The sequence below is a fragment of the Furipterus horrens genome, unplaced genomic scaffold, assembly GCF_987537825.1.
Source record: "Furipterus horrens unplaced genomic scaffold, mFurHor1.1.pri manual_scaffold_2, whole genome shotgun sequence".
In the NCBI taxonomy this organism is placed as follows: Eukaryota; Metazoa; Chordata; class Mammalia; order Chiroptera; family Furipteridae; genus Furipterus; species Furipterus horrens.
In genome coordinates, this window is record NW_028327172.1 from 63,260,359 (window position 1) to 63,287,351 (window position 26,993).

Below are 26,993 nucleotides of genomic sequence, written 5' to 3' on the forward strand. Positions count from 1 at the left end.
GCCTGGCCTTTTTTATTACAAAGCCCGAACACTTTCCACTGGGTCACATTGGCTGCATAGATGCTCAGTAGGGAAATGTGAGGTAATTGATAGTGAGTCAGTTTGATAGAGTTGAGGGCAGTCATTTTAAGTGATAATTATGTGTAATTCTGCAACAACAATTTAAGATACCAGGGGAAAGCAATGGAATATCCAAATTCACTTATTTTATACTTTTATAAAAAAAATGTATATGAGTGAAAGCTGCAAAGAATATAACAAGAGTTGATTTCATAAGTTGATTTCATTATATTCCAAATATTGTTTGGGGTTCAGCTTTAAAATTCTCTTACTGCTACAGTACTGGTTGTTAATAAATAGACGTTTGCCTAGGAACAGTTTTCTTGATGACTTGGGGACACCGGAGGCAGTATTGGAATCAGAAATGAACTCCCAAGCGTCCTCCTCGTTTTACTGACCCTACTCAGCTGCTGCTGGCAGAGTCACCGTACGTGCGGCGCTGTTTGCCTGAGGTGGACTCTGGGCAGCAAGCGTTCATGGGTTTTGCGATGTTCAGGTGAGCTGTCTAACGGTTTTGGGGTTTTCAGAGAGGATGAAAAATGGGCGGTGACCCGAAGATCTGCCTCCAGAGGGCTGCGGGGGACATGAGTTCCTTTTGAAAGCCGGCCTTTGCTCCCTGCCCGCTGATGCCGGGCTCCGCCAGTGCTTTCGCGCCTTTGCTCGTCACCACGCCCCTGGGAGGTAGTGGATCTTTATCCGCACTTTATAGCGGAGCCAACAGAGATGTGAAATAATTTTCCCAAGGTCACACGGCTCACCGGTGGCAGCATTGGGAGTTCGGTCCCTCCTGCTGGCCCCAGGGCCTTGCTGCTAGCCCTTGCTGCCTTGAAGCAGAAGGTCATGTGGCGGGTGAGCCTCAGCGTTGGAGGCCCGGGCTCTTGCAAGCCTTTGGAACCGCTCACCAGACTGAGGTGCCTTGCTTAGTTAAGGTGGGCCTGGTTGGAGTTGCCTGGATTTTTTTTTCATGTTGATTTTTATTTTTCTTCCCTTTTTGGCTAAAACAGGACCTGAGCATGGATGGTTCCCTTTGCGGGGGGTTGCAGTTCCACAGTAACACTTGGGTTCCGAAGGCTGGGATGTGCCAAGTGCAGCCCTTGCACTGGCTTGCTTTTTTTTTTTTTTTTTTTTTTTTTTTAATAATTTGTTTGTTTATTTTATTTTTAGAGAGAGGGGAAAGGAGAAAGGGAGAGAAACGTCACTGTGTGGTTGCCTCTCACTCGCGCCCCCAACTGGGGACCTGATGTGCAACCTAGTCATGTGCCCTGACTGGGAATCGAACCAGCAACACTTGGCTCGCAGGCCGATGCTTAATCCACTGAGCCACAGCAGCCAGGGGCTTACTTTTGAGCATTAGGTTTCTGAGTCCTGTTTGGTGGGTTCTCCATTTTGAGATATTTGTTCCTACTGTTTTCAGTTTTTCCAGCTCAAGTTTAAAAATTTTTTTGAGCTTATTCTCTTAAAGGGAGAAATTCAAATGAGAAGGATATGATTATGTTTTAAGTTCTTATGCTGTGCTAGGCACAGTACTAAACATTCAGATTAATTTATTCTAATCCTTATAATAGCTCTCTGAAATAGTTATTATAATCCTATTTTTATAGATACAGGAACACGCATACGGGAAAATGAACTTGACTAAAGTCATACAGCTAGTAAGGTAGTCTGGACTATATTTATTTATTAACTTGTTCATTCATTTAACAAATGTTGATTAACACTATGTTCTAGGTACTGTGCTAAAACATCAGGGCCATGAGTTGGTAAGGCCCATGCCATCAAAAAGTGGATTATTTTCATATAATAAACATAATAAATAATGAACATGTCAGTGAATAAGGTGAATCCAGATCGTGGAAAGTTCTAGCAAGACAATAAGAGTTACGTGTTAGAGCGTGACTCGGTGGAGGTGGTAGAGATGGGGGCCACTTTAGGTTCGATAGTTGGCAAGGGCCTCTTTGAGTCGGTGATGTTTGAGTTGAGATGGAAAGGAGGAGACCGAGCCACCCTGGCAAGTGCTGCAGGAAAGGCGATGCAGACAGATAGGGGCTGGGCCCATCTGAGGACCAGCAAGGAGGCCAGTGAGGCTGCAACCTTGTGAGCAAGGGAGAGGATGTCGAGGATGAGACCGAGAGGCGGGTGGGAGCCTGATGACGTGCCGCGCTCTGTGGCCGTGGCGGGGAGTTCTAGTCCAGGGGCGGGGGAGCAACAACAGTGGTGTGATAAGAACCGGATCTGTCTGACTGATGCCTCCTTGCATCGTATGGCCTTTGGGAAATTCTTACATGGATTTGTTCACCCGTCCAGCTGTTGGGTATTTAGTAACTGTCCCTTACGTGTTAGACTAGAATGCACAAGAAGATATGGTTCCCGATGTCTTAGAGATGGTTTGGGTAGCAAGGCCATCCCCGGCTGGTACAATGCCGTGTGTTAACGGCCAGGATGAAGAAAGTGGACGTGGTATGGAAACATTTAGAAGGGCTGCCAGTCCAGCCCGTTGGGGCTTTCAGAGAGAACTCGATGAGGGAAGTGGTAGTAAGCAGAGACCTAGACCGGCGTTGTTGGGAAGATGGGTCTGTGTTGCTTTTGGGCCTGTCTGGCATTCTCAGTGACCTTCTGAGGGCTTATTACCTTTCTCTTATTTTTAAAGAAAATGTCTTTACCTATAAATAGGACAAATATTCTTTCAAGTGTTGTGAAGAATTTTAGCAGTGTGTATAGCGTGGGCATTTTAAGCAAGCTCCATAAATATTTTATTGGTAGCTGAGTAACAGAATAAAGTTCCTCTTTATAGGCTGCAGCTGGCAGGGCAGACGTTTTTTTGTTTGAATGAATGTTTTATGTGCTGTTTCCTTAAAACATTCAAAAGGAGGCTTTAGTGAACCTCCCAATTGTTTCTTGTGCTGTTCTTGTTAGTCACAAAATTGTTAACAAGAGGGCCAAGGGCAGACAGTTTGAAAACATAATGTAATATCTGCTTATCATGTTCTTTTATCCAGTCATAAAAGTATGCTTATTAAATAGAGTACTATATGCTATTACCCATTATTTTTTTAAATGCTGAAAAAAACCCAGTGGGTATATATGTGTCGGGATGTACTAGTATTCAAATGCAGCTATTAATATTTTACTGTATTTCATTTTAGTTATTTTAAATTCAACTTTATTGAGATATAATTTACATAAAGTGAAATTTACCAATTTTAAGTGTTGGGTGAGTTTTGGCAAATGTATACTCTCTTGTGACCTGTCATAATCAAGATATATATATTTACACACACATGTATATAAACATACGTATATACATGTATATGTAGTTATAATTTTTTAAATATGTCTATACTGTTCTAGGTTATGACCAACATCACAATCAGATTATAGAACAGCTCCATACTGCCAGAATGCCCCCATGTGTTGTGTCTTTGTGGTCAAACCCTCTCTTTACCCCAGACATCTGGTAGCTATGCTCTGTCCTTCGTCCCTGTGATTTTCCTTTTTCCAGATGTCCCATAAATGGAATCATAGAGTATGTAGTCTTTTGAGGCTAGCTTCTGTTCCTCAGTGTAATGTCTTTGAAATAAATTCATGTTGTGTGTATCGCAGTAGCTGAGTATTATTCCATCATATGGATGAACACTGTTTATTCTTTCATCCTTTGAAGGGCACTTGGGTTCTTTTCATATTTTGGTAATCGTTAAGGAAGCTGCAGTAAGCACTCACATACAGGCTTTTGTGTGAACATGGGTTTTCATTTCTTTAGGGTAATTACCTAGGAGTGGAATTGCTAAGTCATATGGTAAGTGTAGTGTTTTGGGTAAGAAACTGTCAAACTGTTATCCAGAGTGGTGGTGCCATGTTGCATTCTCACCAGCAGCAGAGTGTGATAATGCCATTTGCTTCACATTCTCATTAGCACTTGGTATTATCAATTTAAAATTTGTTAAGCTATTCTAGGAGGTGCATAAATGGTTTTAATTTGCATTTTCCTAATGGCTAAAGGTGTTGAAAATCTTTTCTTGTGCTTATTTATCCTGTGTATCTTCTACTGTGAAGTTTCTTTTAAAATCTTGCTTTTTTATTTTATTTTTTTAGTTTTGTTATTTTCTTACATTTTGAGAGTTATTTATGTGTTCCAGCTACAGTTTCTGTATTGGGTATGTGATTTGCAAATGTTTCTCCTAGTGTGTAGTTTGCTTTTTTATTCTCTTAACACTGTTTTTGAGAGCTAAAGTTTTAAATTTTGTTGAAGCCCAATTTATTGTTAAAAAAATTTTTTTTAATGGATGATGCCTTCAGTGTTACATTTAAAAACTCTGCTGAGCCCTAGGTTCCAAAGGTTTCCCCCTATGTATTCTTCTAAAAGTTGTATAATTTTACCTTGCCTCCTTTGTCATAGATAAATTGACCATATAAGCGTGGGTTTATTTCTGGGCTCTCTGTTCTGTTCCTTTGATCTGTGTGTCTGCTTTTGTGCTGGTACCAGACAGTTTTGATTACTATAACTTTATAGTATAATTTGAAATCAGGGAGGATGATACCTCCAACTTCGTTCTCCTTTCTCAAGATTGTTTTGATTATTCAGGGTCTTTTGTGGTTCCATATAAATTTTAGGTTCTTTGTTCTAGTTCTGTGAAAAACGCCATGGGTATTTTGATAGGGATTGCATTAAATCTGTAGATTGCTTTTGGTGTGGACCTTTATAGGACATTAATTCTTCCAAATCCATGAGCATGGTATAGCCTTCCATTTATTTGTGTTTTGCTCAGCTTTCAGAGTACAAGTCTTTTGCCTCCTTGCCTGAATTTATTCCTAAGTATTTTACTCTTTTTGATGCAATTGTAAATGGTGTTGTTTTCCTCATGTCTTTTTCCGATAGTTTATTATTTGTGTATAGAAACACAACAGATTTCTGAATATTAATTTTGTATCCTGCAAATTTACTGATTTCATTTATTAGTTCTAATAGTTTTTTGGTAGACTCCTTCCTCCTCACTCATTAGAGAGTTAGTTGCAGACATTTTGACAGCACCCGTAAGTACTGCACCATGTAGCTCTCACTTAGGATATTCTGCTACAGAATCATAATACTATTGTCTAATATAAAGTTGTTATTCAGATTTCCCCAGTTAATTCCCACATAGCTTTTTAAAAAAATATTCAAGATGCACTGTATGATTTCATTGCACTTAGTTGTCATCCCTCAAGTACTTCCATTTATTTAGAATAATTCCTCAGTCAGTTTTGACTTCAGATTGTCATTAAGATTTTTGAAGAGTACAGGTCTGTTATTTTGCAGAAAGTCCTTTTATTTGGATGTGTCTGATTGGCAACTTTGGATTAGGTTCAGGTTAAAGGTTGTGGGCAGAAGTATTTTAAGTGAAATTGTTTACTTGCAGTGAGTTATTTCAGGAGGCACAAGATGCCACTTTGTCCCACCAGGGCGATATTAAATACAGTCAACCCTCTCTATTTACATCTTTAGCATCTGGATTTGACCAACCATGGATGTATTTCCTTAGAAAATATTTTCGAAAGTATAGAATATAGTCAAATACTACACCATTTTATGTAAGGGGCTAGAGCATCTACTGATTTTGGTTTCCTTGGGGGTTCCTGGAACCCATCCCATGTGAGTACCAACGGACAACTAACTGTGTGTGTTCTTGATTAATGTGATGCCTGCTAGGTTTCTGACTTTTCAATATACCTTTTCCTTTTGTTATTAATAAACCACCTCTGGGGTGATGTCTTGAGATTGTGTGAATATCATGTTGTCCAGGGATCTTCCATCTGATTCTTTTAGCGTTGATGAGTCCTCCCCGAGGCAGTCGTTCCTGTAGTGGTTGTGTGATGGTGGCTTCCTGTTCCTGTCATTCTTCTGTGTTTATTAACTGGGTTTCTTTTGTAAAGAAGGGGTTCCTTTCTCTTTTTACTTTCTTTCTTTCCTTATTATCAATGTGAAGTCTTGAGTTCTTCCTTCTCTTGGTCATTATTCATTCTGATGCTCACATGGTCCTAAATTTGTTTAGAGGGAACCACTTAATTCTGGGCTGGCACAATTGTCGCACAGGCAAGCTCTCTCTAGTGTTTAACATTTGAATCCATTTGTAGCCCTGGAAGCTATGAGAATTAATGTACGTAACATCCCTTAGATTTTTACTCTTTTTTGATAACCACCTGTGCTTATTTTCCAGCAAATCACTGAATTGAAGAAAGAAGACTTTAACCTAAAGCTTCGCATCTGTTTCCTTGAGGAAAGAATGCAACAGGAACTCGATGGCCCCACGGAGCACATCTATAAAACTGTAAGTGGCCCCCCTTCTTGCTGCCATCCCTGATGTCTTTTCTCATGGTGCTCCAAGCAGAAACGTGATTAATATTTGCTCTCAGAGTGAGCATGGATAGATAGAGCTGCTTTCATTTAATTTGCATTGATTATGGGGAGTATAAAGACAATAAGATGACCTTAGTATTAAGTAAAGAGATACAAGATTAATTTTAAGGGATCCTTTTTCTCTTCTTAAAATTGGACTTCTGATTTGCTATATTTCAGTTGGCTTTTTAAACTTATCCATATTTAGACAAAGACAGTGAAATGGAAGAATGTCTTTGGAATTGAAACTTATTGTTACCCACTAATTTGTGTAACTGTAGGCAAGTCACTTCAGCTCAGCTGGGCTTGCTCCAGAGGGCAGTGATAATAATCCCTCCGTCATAGGGTCATTAGTGTGGATTAAAATGAGATGACAGATGAAAAGTCCCAGCACGCAGTCAGTGCTGGACAGTTACCATTGTCCGATTGAGGCTTCCGCGGGCAGCCCAAAGTTAGGACTGTCCGTGTTCCTGTGCTGTGGTTCTTCCGTGGGTTTTATATACTTGCTTATAACTGTCAGGAAAAAGGTTTGTTTCCAGCTGAAAGTCTTGGCCTGGAGGCTTCTGCCTGAAAACAAACCTTGGTTCTGAAACTTGAAAAAGAACTTGGCTTTCTTGAAAAGACATGAGTACAAACAATATTTCAGCACCTATTTCTTGGCTTGCTCCAGTAGATTAGCCCTTGGCCTGGGAATTAGTCCATTGTTTTCTCGTCTGAAGTTTGCACCAGTGGAAACTTTTGAAGGAGGAAAAAGAACTCTGCTTGAGTTTCAGTGAATGAACTTAAATGGACTTGTCTTGAAGAGAGATTGTTCTGTACTGTACTTTGAGCCTTTTCAAGAGTTGAAAAGCTCCCTTGTCCCGCAAGACACAATTTTTTTTCTTTGTTGTGGGGGTGGGAAGACAATGAGGACATCCCCTTTTCTGGAAGGAAGTGGCGATAAAAGAAAAAACAACAGCCTAAAACATTTTATTTGTAAGTATAGTTATCATCTATCTCAGCACTTCTAAGTGATAGGAAACCAGAGCATGTGAATTGCCTTCTTTGTGTCAGGCGCTGTCCTGGGCCTTTGCACATCAGCGCCTTATTTTACTTTTCAAGATGGCCCTTTGCAGCAGCGATGAGCTCACTTGCAGGAGAGGAGCCTGAAGCTCAGGGGGCATCAGTAACTTGCTTGATGTCCTAGCCACTGTGTGAGGTGCGTTGGAGCCCAGGCCTGCCTGTCTCATTGTACCACGCTGTTTCAGCTACTCTTTTCCGTTGTCTGATTAGCTGACCCGACTTCGTCGCACTTTTATTTCAGTTTAAGTTTTTATATAGCTACACATGATTCAGAGTTCAAAAAGCGTAAAAGGTGTACACTGAAAACACTTTTGTCTCCTAGTCCCTTAGGTCTAACCAGATTACTGGTTCCTCAGGCAGAGAAGTTTTATGCATATGCAGGCAAGTGTGTATGTGAATATATATGTGTATAAGCCCCCTTTTTATATCAATGGAAGTATGTTCTGTTCTGTAACTTGCAGTTTTCCTTAATAATATCTTGGATATCTTTCCTTAGTAGTGGGTTAAAGCGTCTTTATTTATTTATTTTTTTAGTACCGATATTCTATTTTATGCTAATAAGGTGTTTTGATTTTTGGTTAAGAAATTATGATTGTCATATATTTAAGTTTATAACTTGAGGTGTTGGGCTTGCGAAGAATAGTCTAGCGGACATGTTAGCTCTCTGTTCTACTAAATTTGCTCGGCTGGAGTGCCAGCTGGTGCCTCAGAAAGCAGAGCACTCAGAATCTCTGAAATCAGCTCCTACGTAGCTCTTTGCTCTTGTGAGAGCTGGAAAGGAATCCACAGTTCGAACGCTGTTCCTGTCATTTTCACAAAACCGCCATTGAAGGCATGGTGCACTGTCACTCGGTGTCCTTTATGCAAAGATCATTTCCTTCTAGGAAAAAGTCCTGCCGCATAAGTGACTTCTTTAGTTCCTGTTGTTTGACGTTGAAGACAATAACATGTTCTTTAGTTCACTTAGTCCTGAAATCCCCCCCGTTGGGTGGACTTTATGATTTTCTTTTGCCACTTGGGGGATCTGGAAGGAGAAACGTCGCTTTCTCACCTCCTGCACTTGTGCTTCTGAGGACAGTTACAGGCCTACACTTCCAGTTTTCTGTTCAGTGTTCGCTTGAAGGCAGAGCCTGTGTCTGCCTTGTTTACCTGTGTCCTCGGTGCTCAGCCCAGTGCTTGGCACGTCACAGGGACGGTAAATGTCTGTGAAGAGAGGGAATGAATAAATGAGCGTCTACTGATTTACTATGGTTTCCATTTCGTGAAGAGTGGAGGCAGGATTTGAACCCATGTCCTCCTGGTCCGAAGCCCATGACCTTTCCTTTCTGGCTGACTTCTCAGCCTGGGGATCCCCCAGAGCTGCTTGGCTGAAAGGAGGGAGGCATATCCTCCGAGACTGTAAATTTTACTGGAAATGTTATTTTGATTTAAAACGATATTCATGTATTATGGAGTAGAATGTAAACTTGGCATGAATTATTAAAACAGGAGCAAGATTTCAAAGAGAACCTGGAATTAGAGCAGTTCTCTGAAAACTTTTCAACCAGACCCGTTTCCACTCCGTGAATTCATCTAACACTGTCTGGGCTACATTTATGGACTGGTTTGAGAAGCCAGCCACCGGCCCACTGTCTCACGTTGGGAGCCGCTTGCTGAAGACTCTTGTCTTTGGATTCGCATGTGAATCGTGAGCCCCAGGCCACGTGCGACTCCCTTCCTTCTGGTCAGTTACAAGGAAGGCATTTGGTTGGAGAACGCAGCGGTGTCCCTAATAGCCAGCTTGTCCGTGCAGCTGCGGCTCTTTGGTGAGAACCCTGGAATCTCCCACTGAAATGAGGCAGGCAGTGACGAGGCCTCCAGTTATGCACCCACATGTTTTCTTTTTTGAAGCTGTAAAGCGTTTCCACTGCCACAACCAGCACACGTATGATGGTAAACAACCAGAAGTTAATTGCCTTGGACTGGTAAAAGCAAACTGCAGAATTGCTTGTAAATTTGCTTGGTGGAGGGCAAACAATTTTTAAATCGGCCTTTCTCATATGACATTTATGCCTTGGTGTTTGAATGCTCTGGCTGTTCGAAGCTTACAAAATTTACATAATTGTTCCAAGTCTTGTGAAATCTGGGGCTTTCTTTTGAGACCACCAGGGTTTGGAAATTCCCTTTTCCCTGTGCCCTGAGGCTAATGAGGTTTGGAGTCTGACGGCTGCCTATTACAAGCGTGGTGTGATCAGTCCACTCTGAAGATGGTTTCCCCACTGTAGGCACAGTATGGCCTGTAGTTTTACACTGTTTCTTTTCTTCCCTAACCTCGTCTGGAAGAATATCGAGCTCAAGGTGGAAGTGGAAAGTCTGAAGCGTGAGCTCCAGGAGAGAGCGCGGCTGCTCATCAAAGCCTCGTGAGTACCCGTCATCCTGTCACATGCTCGGGGGTCGCCCAGGGCCCCCCTGTGGCGGCTGCGTGGGTCAGTGAAACAGAGCCTCGTGCTTCCTAAGCCTCTTGTTCCCCAGCTGGGCTCGGGGGACCCCAAGGAGGCTTTGTTTATATATCATTATTTTTCAACCAACTTTTAAAGTTTATAGGAAAATGAACAGCTCTTACACGTACAGCAGGATGAATTTTCTCTCAGCAGAGACACCCATGGGACCACCATCCCGACCAGGAACCAGCACATCACCAGCCCCCAGGAAGTCCCCTTTGTGCTCCCAGAACTTACCCTCCTCCCACAAAGACGGCCACTTTGCTAACTAGCAGTATCGCCATTGCTTAGTTCTGCCCGTGGTAGAAATGGAATCCTACACTATGCTTTTGGGTCTGGTCCCTTTCCTCAGCGATACATTAGTGAGATCCGTTCATATTTTTTAAGTATATCATTAGCTCACTCACCGCTGTAGAAGTCCTGGGGGCATAAAGGGGACCTGAGGGACTCCTGCGGCAGGTGAGGCAGAGGATGGGGCTTCAGTCAGAGTAGCTTGTTTTTCTCTCTGTTTTGCTTAAAGAACATTTGAAGACTATTATTTTAATTAATTAAGTATTTATTGAACAACAAGCACAGTTCAGAGAATATAACCTATGACTCAATTGCTCGTTCATTCGTTCATTCATAAACATTTATTATGTAATTACTCATGCTACACATGGAGGATTTTTGAAAACAGATATTTCCTTACTTTAAGAGCTGATCAGAGACTGGTGACAACTCATCCTAGGAGCCAAGTGTAATGGAGGTGCAGTGATAGTTTGTGGGGACAGTGGGGTACCAAGTGTGCTGAGTTTCAGTTGGTGAGCGTGGCAGAAAACTGCCCAGGGTGGACTCGCCAAGGATCCAGCTGAAAGCTTATGTGGAAATGCTTCGTCTGTCACGGCAGCAGAGTTCCTGCGGGACGTGGAGCCGGGAGCGCGGAGTCTTCCGCTTAGGGCGCAGCTGCACTCTGGGCCGGGCCATGTGGCTCCTTTTACTGCCACAGGGCCGGCAGCCGGAAGGCCGACTGCTGTAGCCTTGAGCGGACGGCAGGTTCCCAGGCCTCGCTTGACCTGGCACGCGTGGCATGTTCTGAGTGAGTGAATGAATGAGTGAATAAACGGGGAAGACACGTTTTTGTTCTTGTTGCTGTAGTTTCCTTTTCCTTTTTCAGAAGCACATCATTCATCATTCCCTGGGCGAGGAGTCAGACCTCCTTTACCAAGCCCCGGCAGTCAGTGGTCGCGCTCGGTCCCGCTCATGCTCGGCGCCCTGCCTGCTGCAGATCTGGACCCGGACCGCTTTCAGTCAGGCGTGCGCACAGGGAAACCCAGACTCACCAAGGCTCTGTGCACGCAGGACAGCACACGGGGCTGGGTGCTTTGGGGGCCTGTGCACATGTTTGTCTGCATAGATTCTCTGAACCGCCGCAACTAGTGTTCAAGACCCTTTTGGTCTGATCTTGCTGGTCAGTTTATTGAGAAAATACTTATTAAACCACTGTTCTGTGCTGCACCGGACCCTGCTCCTGGGGATGCAGTGCTGAGCCAAGCAGGCACGTGGGGCTTGCGTTCCAGTGGGAGCGATGAGGATGAAGCGCTTCAAGAATGTGTATATCAGTGAAGTTGGGAGGAGAGCGGTGAGAGAAACAGGGAGCCGTGGGAATGGGTGTGTAATGTGGGTCCCCAGCAGGGAATGGCCTGAGGACGTAGCATCGGAGGTGAGATCTGGGGGGTCGGGAGGGACCAAGCAGTGAAAGGGCGGAGAGAAGTGTTGAAGGGGAGAGGAGCGTGCGGGACTGAGGGCAGGGGAGAAGTCCAGGGGGCCTTGCCTTGCAGGGTCTGGAGGCCTCATCAGAGATTTTGGTCTTTATCCCGAGATCAGAGAGAAAGTAGTCACGGGTTTTAAGGAACTGACACAATCAGTTTTGTTTTCTAAAAGGTCAGTCGACGCTGAATGGGACATGTTTTGTAGAGGGAGCAGGCGTAGAAGCAGGGGGACCAGTTAGGAGGCTAGCGCAGTAGTCGGTGACGGATGAGTGACAAGAGATGGATAGGTGGATTGGAAAGACACCGAGGAAGCGGGATCAACAGCGCTAAGTGATGGATGGGCAGGGAGCTGTCAAGGGTAGGTTGGGGGTCAAGGTCCTGAGCTGTGTTTAAGAATGCTCACAGTGACTTAGCTGCCCCAGCTTTCTCTCCGCCGACTTTCTACCGCAAACACAGCTCACAGACACTGAAACGCTCTGCCTTGGCCCTGACAGCGCGCCCCCCCGCAGGCCCTGTTGTCCACCCTGCAGAAGGCCTCCTGCGGGGCCACACGTGGCTGCCTCAGCCCACTTTCACCAGCTTCTCTGGCATGTAATGACGGTCCCGTTTGTGCACAGCGCTCTCCAGTTCATAAAACACTTAGCATCTTTTTGCAGTCCATCATTATCTCGAGGGGTCTTCAGACCTTGAGGCAGACCTCATTTGAGAGAGGAGGGAATTTCTGTTTGGAGAAGGGAAGGGCCGTGACTAGAACCGCTCAGCCAGAAAGATCATAGCTGGGATAAGAGCTCAAGTTTGTGACTTCTGGTCCAGCACGAGGTTTCATCTTCTTTTTTTACTTCCATGCGTGTTTCTCATTTCTTCAGAGTGACCGTACATCTCAGCCAAGGGCCTCTTCCTTAGTGGGGTTCAGGGCCGGTGGAAAGGGCAGGGGCTCTGGGCTGGCTCTAGCAATAGGCAGGACTGTGGCCTCCGAGCCCTAGAGCTGCTCAGCTGTTCCTGCTCCACAGAGCCCTTGTGTGGGTGACCTGCCGTAGGACATGCACGCCGTCTTCCGCTGACCTGCTCAGCGTGCCGTTCCCTTTACCTCTCACTGCTCGGCACCTCGCGGTGTGTGTGTGGTGCGTACCTGTTGATGGAAAAGTATCTTTTTGTTAATGCCCTCCACTTCCTTTTTGAGTTCTGTGGTTGTTTCTGTTTTGGGTGGTCGGCTTTTCCCTGAAGAACTATAATTAGAATGGAAAGAATCAAGAGGAAATGTTTATGGTTAGGAAGAGCAGCGAGAGGGGTGTTTACAGAAGGTTCATTTTTGCATTGGGTGGAAAGCTGGATGAGACCAGTTTCTCTCAGCCTTTCCTCTCCTTAGGTCTTGCTGTCTGTCTCCTTGGGAACAACAGGCTGGCATGCAGCACTCGGATCAGAGAGGAAGGAGCCCTGTCCTATGAGGGTACTTACATTTTTGGAGAAGCGTCTTAGCCTCTAAGCCTGTCCCTGGCACTCGACATGCTATATCGCATTTGCTTTTACAGCAGTTATTTGAGGCAGCCACAATTCCCATTTAAGTGACGAGGAAACTGAGGCTCAGAGGAGCGGGGAACTCGTTCAGGCTGGTAACAGATCTGGAGCTGGTCTGGTTCAGGAACCCACTCTGCCTTGCTGTGAAGTAAACCTATATGCTCGTTGACAGTCCATTGTTCTATTTGTCAGTTACCATAAGGGGACATTAAAAACAAAAGCAGACATATTGTTGGGAGTAAATTTTATTTCTGTAGCTTTAAAACACAAACAAAAATAATAATTCCATTAGTAGAGGAAAATTGCACTGTACTGCTGAGTGTAAATTTTATTGCTACAGTAACTGTAACATACAAAGATGATAAATGAAAAGTTGGAACATTTATTATTGGGAGTATATTTTATTGGTATAACTAAAATGCGAGCAAACTGAATAATGCCAGTACTTGTTAAAAATTGTAGTCGGCCGCTTGACAAAGTACAGGAGGCTGACTGTAAAACACCAAGGTCTGATCTGGGCGGACAGGAGGGGCTGGTGTATTTGCCCTCGCTGGCTGGGGTGGGGCGTGGGGTGGGTTAATTGAGGGAGTGAGCCTTTTCTAGAGGAGGCTCTAGAAAACCCTGGGGCTAAAACCTTTGTGGTGGTTTGAGGAAGCTCAAGACTGGAAAATTCTGGATCCAAAGCTCAGGAAGGAAAAGCGTCCAGTCCAGCATTCTTGCAGCCATATAGCATGCCCTCTTGCGAAGTGACAGAAATGATCGGGAATCTGTGAACTCCAGACAGTATTGGTCAGGAAATGAGCTGAGGGAGTGGGCTCAGGACGTTTCATGGCATTACTCAGGAAGTGGCCGTGGTGGCCTCAGTTCTGGCCAGCGGATGACCCTTTCTCAGCGCAGACACCAGCCGGGGGCAGAAGGAGGCCGCTCCAGGCATCTCAGCGGGGCAGGCACTGCGCCGGCCTTGGCGGCAACAGGCTGCCGTGCAGCACTCGGATCGGAGAGGAAGGAGCCCTGTGCTGTGACCACCACGTGTCTTAGCATGTTCATTCCAAGAGGTCACCGCCTCATTTTTCCCAAGAGGAAACTGAGGTCTCAGAGGTAATTCACCCGGAGTCACACTGAGGACAAAACAGTGAGAATTTGGAAGCGGATCTGTTCAGCTTCAGAGCCTATGTTCTTTCTTTCCAGCTGTTCACATTGAATCCCATTACAGTGATGTCACGGCCCTGGGGCCTTCGGAAGGCTCATGGTGAAAGGAGACACGAGAAGAATAAAGTCTTTATTTGCAGGCAATTCATGTTTGAGGCTTGGGCAGCAAGGATGGCCCTCTTGACTGTCTCTTGTTCTCAGTCCCAAATTCACATGGCCTGTACATGTGCGTGTCCGATCACATATCTTGGTTGGGAAAGTCTTACACACCCCTCAAGTAGGGCTTGGGAGGCTGCTGGTGAATAGATGTGTTCTGTTGCAGTTTCTCTGAGAAACCAGCTTTAGGTGGAGCCATTTCCTTTATATTATTCTGCCTTTAGGAAACCCGCAGTCATTTCAGAAACCGATGAGACCTGCTCTGGGTACGTCTCACAAATGCATATCCGACCCTGTTCTTCTTCTGGGGAGGACCAGAGTGGAAGGCGTCAGTGGTTTGGTCCTGCGTCTGATGTGGGTGTGCCCTCCCCCCGCGGCTTGTGAGGCGGGGGGCGTGCTCCATGGTGCCACAGCAGCAGGACTCTGCATTTTATGTTTCTGTAGCACGGGGTGTGGGCTGCTCGCCCCTCTCCTCTCCTCTCGCCCTCAGTGCCAGCTGGTGCCCACCTAGGCGGACTGTAGCTAAAATGCTTCCCCTCCAGCCGGCAGAAGACGAGGCATGCAGTCCCATGACTCCTCAGATTCAGTTTTGTTTCATTCTTTTCCCTGTACTTTGGTTTGTCAGACCAGCTCTCTGCCGTTCCTACCCCCGGTGGAGGTGTACTTTATTGGAAGTTTCCTGGTGGGAAATTTGGCAATAATTGTCAAAAAAATCTTAAGAGTGTTTACACTTTGAACCAGTAATTCTCTTTCTAGGATTGACCCTAAGGAAAGCACTGGATAGTATACCCACGGGGATGCTTTCAGCATAACGTTGCTTATAGTAATAAACAATAAAACTGACAGTTGTGGAACACTTACTGCTGACCACTATTCCCAGAGCTTCATCACTATCATCAGAGGAATGTGTAAAGTCAGAAGCAATCTAAATGTTTTAAAAATAGGAGTCGATTTAATGTAGTACATTTTATACAGCAAATTAATTTGCAGCCTCTAAATATTAATGTATATTTATTGACACAAAAGGATGTTTATACTGTGTTCAGCAATAAAGTCAGATCACAGACGTATACTCTATGATTCTGTTTTTGTAGAAAACGCCTCAAAGGCTGTATACTAAAATGTTAGCGTAGCTATCCTGAGATTATAGGTGATTCTTACTTTATTTTAAATAGTATGTATTTTTTTAAACATTTTTCCTTAATCCTCACTCGAAGATATGTTTATTGAGTTTAGAGAGAGAGGAAGGGCAGGGGTGGGGTGTGCGGGGAGAGATGTCGATGTGAGAAAAACATTGATCGGTTGCCTCCCATATGCGCCCTGACCGACGATCGAACCCACAACCTAGCTATGTGCCCTGACTGGGAATCAAACCCACAACCTTTCGGCCATGGGACAATGCTCCAGCCAGCTGAGCCGTACCGGCCAGGGCTCATCGGTTGCTTCTTGTATATGCCTTTGGAACAGAGATTGACCCCACAGTCCTGGTGTATAGCGATGATGCTCCAACAAATTGATCTACCCAGCCAGGGCTAAATAATATGTATTTTTATTGATACATCATTCACGTATAACATTGTGTAAGTTTAAGGTGTACAACATGTTGATTCGATACATTTATATATTATATTATCAGTGTTTTTTGAGTTACAGATACTAATTAATATAACAGGTCTGTAGGAATATTCCTTGTTTCTTAGGGTGAATGCAGTCACCACCTGATGGTCACCCTCATTTGCCTCTTTTTGCAGCAAAGCAGCTGAGAGCCTCGCCAAGGGGGGCGGCTCTGAAGTTCGGCGGGTGAAAGAGGATGCTCAGAAGAAGGTGAAGCAGGTTGAAGATCTCCTGACCAAAAGAATATTCCTTTTAGAAGAGGCAAGTCTGGAAACCCCGAGGAGAACGTGTTCCTTCCAGTGGGTTAATAACGGAGTGGGCAGAATTCTGTTCTTTTCCTCATAAACTGTCAAGAGTTTCTGAAGACATGACAGCCATCCTCGTTGAGCATCTCCGTGGTTCCAGCCCATTCTGGGTGCTTGACATACAGCATTTATACCCTTACATCCTGCAAATTGGCCATTATTGTCTCTTTCCTACAGGCGAGGACACTGAGGTGCGGAGAGAAATGCTAACCAATCCAAGCTTAATCTTGCATAGAAATGGGTGACTGATCTAAAACCCCGTGTTCCCGCTGTACCACTCCTCTTGTTAGCTGGTTTAGTGCCTTTCTTTCCCTGAAGAGGACACCGAGGCCCAGAGAGGGGGAGTGACTCACCCATCATGGACATTATGTGTCCATGCCGCCCGTCCCCAGCGTCCAGCCTCCTTGCCACCATCCCAGCGTCCCCAGCGTCCAGCCTCCATGCCACCATCCCAGCGTCCCCAGCGTCCAGCCTCCTTGCCACCATCCCAGCGTCCTCAGCGCCCAGCCTCCATGCCACCAGCCCAGCGTCCCACCAGTGTTGATTGAGTGCCTCTTTTCCGGGGGGCACTGTGTATAGCTCCTCATCTTCCTGATTCTCAGGTGCTTCCTATGACTGATGGGAGTCAGGATGTTTCTTGGTTAGAAAATCCTGGTTCAATATGTTAAAAAGGTTGCATAAATTAGTTACTTATGTCTTGATCTTTGGAGTCTGTTGTTTCATCTTGCTTTCTCTATCTGCGACCCTGATTCTTCTAAGCAGACATGAGGAGAAATAGCACCAAAAAGCACGTCTGAATTCAAAGAGTGGGTATATTTGTACTGTATTTTGAAGCTTACAGTGTCCTTCTCCAGTTACGATGTTCACTGGAGCCCTTCTGTCAGCTTCATGGGGGTGTGTAGATATTAGGTTGATCGGATAGACGAGGAAATGGGCCCAGAGAGGGTGGGAAACGAGTCATGGTCATGAGTGGTAGAGCCGGGACCTCTGAGAGTCCAAGAAGGGTCTCTGAGTCCAGGTTCTGACTTTTAGTTAAGATAATTGTGAGCCTTTTAAGACGCTTAACCTAATCTTGCTCATTCATCTTATTTTTCTCAGTAAGTGCTTCCCACTGTCTTAAGGTGCCCGCACAATGGGCAGTACTAGGTTGAATCCCTGCTCTGTCACTTACTAGCTTTGTCACCCTAGATAAAGCAGTTCCCTTCCCTGAGTCCCTGCCTCTTACTCTGTAAAATGAGGCTAGTGCTACCTGCTTTGCTGTAGTAATTGTAATAACAGCGGTGCTACTACCGGTTTCTCAGGGGCTTACCGTATGTGAGGCATCCTTCTCAGCGTTTTGCATACGTTGATTTAGGTGATCCCCTCAACAGACCTAGAAGGTAAGTGCTTTTGTCATCTTTTAACAACCAAAAGGAAAACGTGACCCTCGCACAGAGTGGCTGAGTCACTTGCTTAAGGGGACACAGGAAGTAAATGGCTGGTGGTCTGGCTGCAGAGCCTGCACTCTGAACTGCGGTAGTCTGCCAGTTGTTAGGGTTGAGTGAGAATCAAGGGTATTTACAAACAGAGCTTCTTGTAAAGCCCGGTGTCGAGTAGGCTCTCAGTAAGTCAGAGGTTTTGTTGCTTGGTCTCAGAAGATTGGGACATGATTTTTCCCAGCTACCACTATGATTGACAGACAAGTCTCTTGGGAGACAGTGTTGGGGGAGGTCCTAGAGGGGAAGGATTGGGGGGAAGAAGCCACATTTTTCTGAGTTCCCTGTGATACAGCAGGCATTTGTCAGGTCTCACAACAAGTCTCTGGTAAATGGTTGTTATCCCTGTTGTGTAGATTGGAAAGATGGGGCTCAGGGAGGTTAAGTGACTACCCAAAGGTCACACAGCAAGTAAGTGGGAGCTGGGCTTTGTACCCAGTATGATTTGACTTCTGTGTTTGTGATGTGATTCGAGGCGGTTGGCTTGAGTAGTCCCAGGTTACTTTCATGAGCCCCAGGTCCCTTATCCCTAACACAGACCCTGGCTGCGTGATTTAGATAACTTCCTTGCTGGTTTCTGTGAGCGCCCCGGAAGAACCTAGAGTTTTTCACCACCTAAATCTCTTTGGTGATACAGAAAATGTACTTTAGAATTGTGTAGTCATTATCTTAAAAAAAAGCTAGTGGGGGCGGTGGGGTGTGGGATGAATTCGTGTGGAGATTATGGTGACTCTTTGAGATTTACGTATGTTTAGGTATTGAGAGGCGCATTTCTCCTTGTTCTCATTGAGCTGTAAATATTGATCTGATTTTTCAAAACCAAAACAGTTCTCGTAGAGTTGAGTCTTTTCCATAGGAAATGCCTATTACTCTTCAGGATACAAGAAGGAAGGATGGCTGGCAAATGTATTTATTACTGATTCTCCCCATGTATGTATAGTACAATTCAGGGAGGGGAAATGTGCCGGAGAAAAAGTCATAAATATTTATATTTTAATCCAATTTCCTTTCAAAGTGTTCCCAATTGTATTGAAAAATTGCCTCACATGCATTTAATTTAACTCTAGGATGTGAAAGCCGCCCAAGCAGAACTGGAAAAGGCCTTTGCAGGGACAGAAACGGAGAAGGCTCTGCGGTTAAGCTTGGAAAACAAGCTTTTGGAGATGAAGAAGATGCACGAGGGGACCATGGACATGGCTCTGGGCCTGGAAGAGAAAGACAGGTCTGGCTCTGTCCCTCCGATACCTGACAGTCATTTGTCTGGCAGCATGGGGGAAGAATTGTCTCTTCCCTGTCCCCTTCCTTTCCTCCTTGTTCCCACAGTAAGGACACTAGGATTCTGAGGACCGAGAGAGAGAGGTAGTAGATAGAAATTCATGCTGGGATTTTCCACTCAGATACTGAGTATAGCATTTGGCTTTGGCTGTAAGCTTCCTGGTAGCCAAAGGGAAAAGGGAAAGACTATTTTGATTTCTCTTTTTCCCTTAATCTTGATGATGACAGGATTAAGGTGACAGAACTAGGGGATAAGAGAGAGATGTATTTTAGAAGGTAGAATCACATGTTGGCGCGAAGGGCTTGGTGGCTGATTGGATTTGAGACTGAGGGAAAAGGCTGCAGAGATAGCCCCTCACCCAGGTGAGCAATAGTGGGATGGTAGTGCGGTTTGCTGAATTTTGGGGGGGAGAGGGAGAAAGATGTTTGGGGGCAGAGGGGCTGGGAAGATGAGCTTTCAGCTGGGACATGTTGGATTGAGGGACTGTGGGCATCCAAGAGGGGAGTCCAGAACATACTTGGGCATATGGATTAAGGCCTGAATTAGAGGATTTAAGGATCCATTCAAGAACCAGCTACTGAGCAAGGCTGCGTTGGGTGTGGGCAATGCAGAGAGGAGCACTGTCTTCCTTCTATGGAGTCCCCGCGTGTGAGAGGGGACAGAGGTACAAACAGGGTTCTGTGCTGAGACCTAAGTGAGGGAGTGCCCAGCTCTGCTTGGGCGTGGCGCAGGGAAGGCTCATGGGAGGAGGCGTGATGGGGTTGCGGGGGAAGCCTTGCCTCCCCGAGGGAACGGCATGAGCAGTGGTGTGGAGCCTGGCTCAGTTTCTAGGTAATTCCAGAGGAAAGTGCAGAAACTTGGATTCTTGTCTTTTGGGGAAAGGGAGCTTGGGAAGGCTTAATGCTTATTGAGTAATCACTGGTCCAAGTGGTGGGGTGTCCGTGGACGTGGGTTGTCTGGTCAGGGCCTTGCTAAAGGCTTCGTCTTCCTGGGGTCTCCCGCAGGTCTAGCTGGGTAGGCGCTTAGAAGCCTGACTTGTCAGAACTGCGAATGCGTCTGACGCAGGGGTAGGTGCACCCCAGCCACGTCCCAGAGACTCAGGCAGCAGGGAGCCCTCTGGGGCTCTGCTCGCTGAGGGTGTTGTGTGCTTCCTCCCTGAAGGCAGGCCTGTTTAGGAAGCTGAGCCAGTGACAGAAGGTGAGGGCTCAGCACAGAACTGGAACAGGGTCCCCGGTCAGGCCCTGGTGACGTCAGATCTGCCACACAGTTTGACGGGGCTTGGGGCAGCGCCCTCACAAGGATGTTTTGCGCCCTCACCACCCTTTTCGAAGGTACATGTGTTAGCTACTTGTTGTCCTTCGATTGGACTTCAAAGCTAGTCTGTATCTTCCAGGCAGCTGACAGTGAGGAGCCCTGCAGGTCAAGTCTGGCCAGCAGATATGTTTTATCTGATTTCCTTTTTCTTTTGAAGTTTTAACTAGTCGCTAATATTTTTAAAAGTCTTAATTTTATGTAAGAGCCTGGGTTTCTGGATGCTCTTGGAAACCAGGAAGGTGCTGGAGGATGGGGCCATGGTCCTGCCCGAGCGCTGCTGCCCCCTGAGGTGGCCCCGGCCCCTCTCATGTCCGTCCCCGGCTAGAACTTGCTTTAAGGTAACTAAGAAATCAGTGTTATCAAGGTGTGAGTTGCACATGACACAACACCCATTTTAGTGTACAGTTGGGTGACTTTCTGTCTCTCCCGTTGATTATGTGATGATTTCAGAGCCGAGCCCCTAGAGGGCACTCTTACTCCTCTTCCTGGTTTTGGGAGCCTTGTACTGGTGCTGCCAGTTCCCTCCATGTCCGGTTGTCTTAATCCATTTGGTGCCATAGCAAAATACCCCACTCTGGGTCGCTTATAAACAACAGAAATTTATTTCTTACAGTTTTGAATGCTGGAAGTCCAAGTTCAGGGTGCCAGCATGGTCAGGCGAGGGCCCCCTCTCAGGTCCTTTTTCTCATTGTGTCCCCACTGGCGAAGGGGCAAGGGATCTCTGGAGCTTCACTGATAAGATACCAGTCCCATTCATGGGAGTTCCACCCACATGACCTCATCTCCCAAAGCCTCCCCCCACCCCCATAATGCCATCACTTTTGGGGAGGTACAAATGTTCAGCCAATGCACTGAGGTGAGGTGACAGGACACGGAGGGGCACTTTAACGAGCAGACCGGACTCTGGGAGATTCAGTCCCCACGGCTCACCCACAGTCTGCTTCTCAGTGTCGTCCCCCCCCCCCCCCCCCCCCCCCCCCCCCCCCCCCCCCCCCCCGGTCAGCAGAGGAGTGAGCAGAGCCTCCCTCTGCAGGGGGCGCCGGCACATGCGTCCCCTTCCAGTGCGCCGCCGGGGGCTCTGACTGCCCTTAGCCCCCTCCTCACCTTCACCCTGGGAGCCGGTCCTCTTTCCGCCCCAGTGCGTTGCTTTTTAGGCTCAGCTAGAGACACTCTTCGTAGGGTCCTTCGACAAAATGCTCATCATCGCGTGCTAAAAGGAAAAGTAATAATTATAGCAACTGTCATTTGTTGAGTTCTGCCATATGCCTGGAGCGGTGGAGGTTCGTTTTAAATAGCTTATCTCCATTCCACATAAGCAAGTTATCCCCATTTTATAGCTGAGGAAATGCAGGCTCAGAGAGCCGATATAATGCGGCTGTTGTCAGAGAACAGGTGATAGAGGTAATTTGGTGGCCTCGAGAAGGACGTGTTCGGCTCTACCTGAGGGGCCGCCGGGGGTGTCGGTTGGCAAAGGCCCCCCTAGGAGAATAATGCCGAGCTGAGCCTGGCAGGACTATGGGCGTTTATCAGGTGGAGGTGGGAGTGGGGTGCAGGGAGGCGTGTGCGCGAAGGTCTGGGGGCGCAGCACAGCCCGGCTTCTGTCCTAGGCCCTGAAAGCTCGGCCGGGCCCCCTTGCGGAGGAGTTTGGTCTTTATCTCGGAAGACAGTGCATTTTAACCTTTGACCTGAGATGCCTTGGAGAGACGTCCTTTTTTTTTTGCATTTACCAGAATAGTCTGCTTTATTGGTCATGTTTATTTAGCTTTCAGTGCCAGATTTTTATAGGAGAGGAGATTTCTTGGCCAAAGAAGTAGTAATCCACCGCTCTCGGTGGTGGGGCTGTTGGGTGTCTGAGCAGGGCTGTGACTCAGTCAGACCCCTAGTCTGGTGCCTGGGAGGCTGGGGGTAAGGGGACAGTTAAGGTCACGTGAATTCTGGTCCTTAATCTCCGACTTGCAAAATGTGATTTCATTCGTGTTCAGTCATTGGATGTGTCTACTTTGAAGATGCATGGCCCCATTTCCTACCTCCTCCTGCTCCACTGAGCTAAGAGAACGGCCTAGAATTTAAATTTTGTTCTCTTTTAGACCGATTGAGGACTTGAAGCTGTCTTTGAAGAGCAAAGAGGCTTTAATTGAGTGCCTTCAAGAGGAGAAATCTCAGATGGTGTCTCCTGATGAGAACGTGTCATCGGAGAGCGCCAAGGACTTTCTGCTGCTCGGAGGGAGGAAAAGGAGAGAGACAGTGAGGTGAGGCGGGAGGACACGGAGCGGGGACTTTACTGAGCAGGCCAGACTCCGGGAGATGGGATGCCCCTTCAGTCCCCACGGCTCACCCACAGTTCGCTTCTCAGTGTCACCCCCCATCAGCGGAGGAGTGAGCAGAGCCTCCCTCTGCCGGAGGCGCCGGCACATGCTTCCCCTTCCAGCCTTGTGTTCATGGAGGGGGTTAAGGAAACAGTCCATGCCTGCGCGCCTGTTGCACTGTGTGTTAATTTGTTGCTGCCCAGAGACTTTATTTTCATCCTTTGGGTTTTCTTGGAATGACGTTATGGTACTTACCTGGCTAGAGGCAGGCTGAAGGCCATCTCTGGTCTGAGACTTCAGAGGCAGCGGGGCAGGGCACTCACTGGTTTGGGCGGCAGCCCGCGGAGGGATTCAGTGCGCCGCCTCATTTAATCCTGGCCGCGGGTGAGGCGGGGATCACGGCCCCTCGCCTTGGCTCAGAGCAGTTGCTATATTTTCCTAGGCTCCAAGAGGTGGGTTACTGGTACTGACCCGAAAGCCTCCCTGGACCCCTCCCCACACTGGGTGCCCTCCTCGGCCAGCTTTTGGAAGAGGGTGGGCAGGACCTGGACGTGCAGGTAGGCCTAGTCCACACCGTCCCGTTCTTGCTGGAGCCTGGGTGGCTGCTGTGTGCGGTATGTTCTCCTTAGGAGACACTCTGGGTGCTCATGGAAGGTCTCAGCTTCTTTACGGAGCAGGGCCTCCTCTGTCCCGCACACAGCAGTGAATTCTGTGGCCTCACCAGTTAGATGCTGGCTGTCCTCAGCCGTTGTCTCTTGCTCCTCAGAACCGTCTGTCTCACTTCCTCGGCCTTGTCCCTTTTCATTGTCCAGTGGCTCCTTGGTTTACTCTGTGTGGGTTGCTCATCTTCACATTTTTCTTCACTTGGGTGGGACAGGAGTGGGCACTTGCTTTCCTGAGTTCCACAGCAAGGGGAACAACAAGTAAAGGAGGTGCTCATTCTTAGGGTTCTGGGGAAGCTGTGGATTGTGGGTCCCTTCTGGGCACCAATTAATGCGTTTTCATAGGCTGCACAAATGGAGCGCCAGACGGAGAGAAATCGCTTTGAAGAGAGGATCCAGGTATGTTGATACAATTCTTAAAAATGTGTTGAAGATTTATCCTTGGCTCTTGCTTTATTCTGAGTGCAGCAGGTAATTCTGTGTGGCATTAGCTGTCACTCATCGAATGCTACTGTCTGCCAGTCGAGCTTTAGGCCCTATGGAAAAGGTTTCTCAGCCTTTGTAATAACTCCGTGAGGCAGGCCTTCCCATCTTGCAGATGTGGCCCGTGAGGCTCAGAGCAGTGAGGTCCCTCATCCAAGGTCACGTAGCTTGGTGGAGGTACAGCAGGGATTCAGACTTGCAGTCTGATTCCAAAGCCATTGCTCCGCAGTCCCTTAGTCACGGCAGCTGGCTCTTGTAGAGCACCTGCCAGCTTAGAAAGTACTTGCACGTCCGTGATCTCATTTGATCCTCACGACAGCCTGGGAGGGAGGCAGCAGTGATTATCTTTAGAAATGAACTCAGACGATAAATGTATATGTTCTGTCTCCATCAAACTAAGTTCTCTGCTCGCTTTCGTAGCATTAAGGAATGAAATTAATGATCTGTTGTTTCCCCCAAATAACCTGGTGTGGTTTCAAAGACACCGATGTGACTGCATTCAGATTCCAGAAGGCACTGGAGTCCTTCCTGTAGGAATAGCTGTCATCGTTCTAACTGATCTGATCCCCTTCCTTCCCCCCGGTCCTGCTGCTGTGAGCGGTAACACAGTGACTTGGAGCTGATGCCGCTACGTTCGACTCTACTTGGAAACATTAATCACAGGCTGACAGGCATAAGATAGAATAACTGCATTTGAATGTGCTCTTAAAGATATATTTACAATGCATTTTGGTTGGAACACATCACTTTAGTGAATCTTTTTCTAATCTAATTTAGGCACTTCAGGAGGACCTGAGAGAGAAGGAAAGAGAAATTGCTACGGAAAAGAAAAATAGTTCGAAGAGGGATAAAGCCATTCAGGGTCTAACCATGGCATTGAAATCAAAGGAAAAAGAGGTATGTCTGATACACCTCAAGTGAGATTTTTTCCTTACGAGCTTCACACTGAGTTTCTTCCTGGCTCTTGCCTGCCGGGCCCCAGCCTGCCAGGCCCCTGCCCGCTCTGTCGGGCTCAGCCTCCTCTGGTCCTGGAACCTGGCAGCACTCTGGCCTCCCCGCATTGGCCTCATCCCCTTGCTTTGTCCCCCTAATTCCTTAGCTAAAGTGCCATATGCCAAGGGGAGCCTGCTCAGGTGTGGTTCCCATCCCCATTCTATCCCCTCGCCGCCCTGGCACTTGGCATTCGTGGCATTTTGCACAGGGTCATGTCTGCTGCTTCCCTCCGACGGACAGTTCCGTGAGGACAAGGAAACCGGTAGAAGATTTACTGTTGGACATGGAGCTCCCAGGGCAGGGCAGGGCTGGAGCTGGGCCCCAGAAAGCCTCAGCTCGGAACCAGGGATTGGTTTTCCTCCTTACAGAAAGGGGCAGAAGCCCCTGTACCCTCCACCGCTCAACCAGGAGCCTGCTCACCTCAGCACAACCTCCACCGCGCCCCCCAGCTTCACCGCTCCATGCAAGGCAGAAGGGGAGCCTTTTCATTCAGAAGGAAATGTTTCCCCTGGCTGGTATGTCTCAGTGGATTGAGTGCTGGCCTGTGAACTGAAAGGTCACTGGTTCGACTCCCAGTCAGGGCACATACCTGGGGTGTAGGCCAGGTCCCCGGTTGGGGGCGTACGAGAGGCAACCTATCCATGTATGTCTTCCTTTCTTTCTCCCTCCCTTCCTCTCTCCCTAAAAATAAATAAATAAAATCTTTTTTTAAAAAGAGAGAAAATTTTTCGTCCTCCTTGTTCTCGTTGCGATGGAAACTGATCTTCCTTCACCTAGCCTGCCAGTTATGGTTCTGATTGAAGGGGGCGAAAAGCCCCGTGCAGAGAGGGTGTTCACTCATTCCTTCCTGTTGCTTGACGAGACCACATAACCAAAGGTTGAGAATTCAGGTGTTAGCTCTGGCTGGTGTGGCTCAGTTGGCTGGAGCAGGTTCGAGTCCCAGTCAGGGCACATGCCTAGGTTGCAGGTTCAGTCTCGGGCTGGTGTGTGTGAGGGAGGCAACTGATTGATGCTTCCCTCTATCTCTCTCTCTTCCTCCCTTGTACTCGAGTGAGGATAAAAAAAGTTAAGTTGACAAAAATAAACAAATAAAAGAATTCAGGTGTTAAGAGTCAGAGATCCAGGGCTTAAGTTTCTGCTCTGACTCCTCCATCCCGAGCAAGATTCTGAGCCTCAGTTTTGTCATCTGAAATGGGAGTAACAATAGTGTCTACTTCATAGAATTGCCTTGAGGGTGAAAGAAGAATAAAGAAATGCACTTAGCACACACATCGTGGGCAGATGTAAGCTGCTGTAGCCATGAACATGAAGTGTCAGGCATTGTGACAGGTACTGACAGACAATCGTGGCAAGACGATCTAATTTGGAAGACTTGTTTCTAAGTGTTTCTCTTTCCCCAGTCTTTCCCATACTTTCAATTTAGTTTTCCTAAAAATAACAACTCTTGCTCCTCCCCCCCTCATATTTCATTGGTAAAGGACATGACTTCAATTCCCTAACTACAGTAACAAATACTACTGGCATAAATAGGCTTGGAAACAAACACTTCTAACACTTGGGAAACAAACAACCCAACTAGGGGACCAAGGTGAACAGGCAAACTAGAGCGGTGAGCCATTGTAAAATCCATGTAGTAAATTGTCACCCGCATCTTTAAAAAAATAGATAAAATATCAAAGGACATTACACATAGTCAAGTATTGTTTCAGGAAACGTTTGTTTCCATTATGTATACGAGTATGTGTGTGTGCTGGGGTCTTAACTTGGGTACTGATTCCCCTGAACATGATATTCACTGTGCAAGAAGTCCCCCCCCCACACACACATATACACACACAGGCACACACTCAAACACACACATGCTTTACTTGGTTAATTCATTCTCTAGGTATCAGCTTTAAATGACTATTTTTGTTTCATAATTTTCTTGGATTAATTCATTATTGGTAACTTGATTCGTTAATATCCATCTCTCCCCACACACTAGATTTGAGCTCCATGAGGTTAAGGACGCATCTGCTC

The 26,993-nt window shown here is 46.7% G+C and overlaps 1 pseudogene; it reads left to right on the top strand.

The window, feature by feature from the left end:
* The first annotated feature begins 536 nt into the window (after positions 1 to 536).
* Positions 537 to 25,695, top strand: LOC150018697 (CDK5 regulatory subunit-associated protein 2-like; annotated as a pseudogene).
* Positions 25,696 to 26,993: the final 1,298 nt, after the last annotated feature.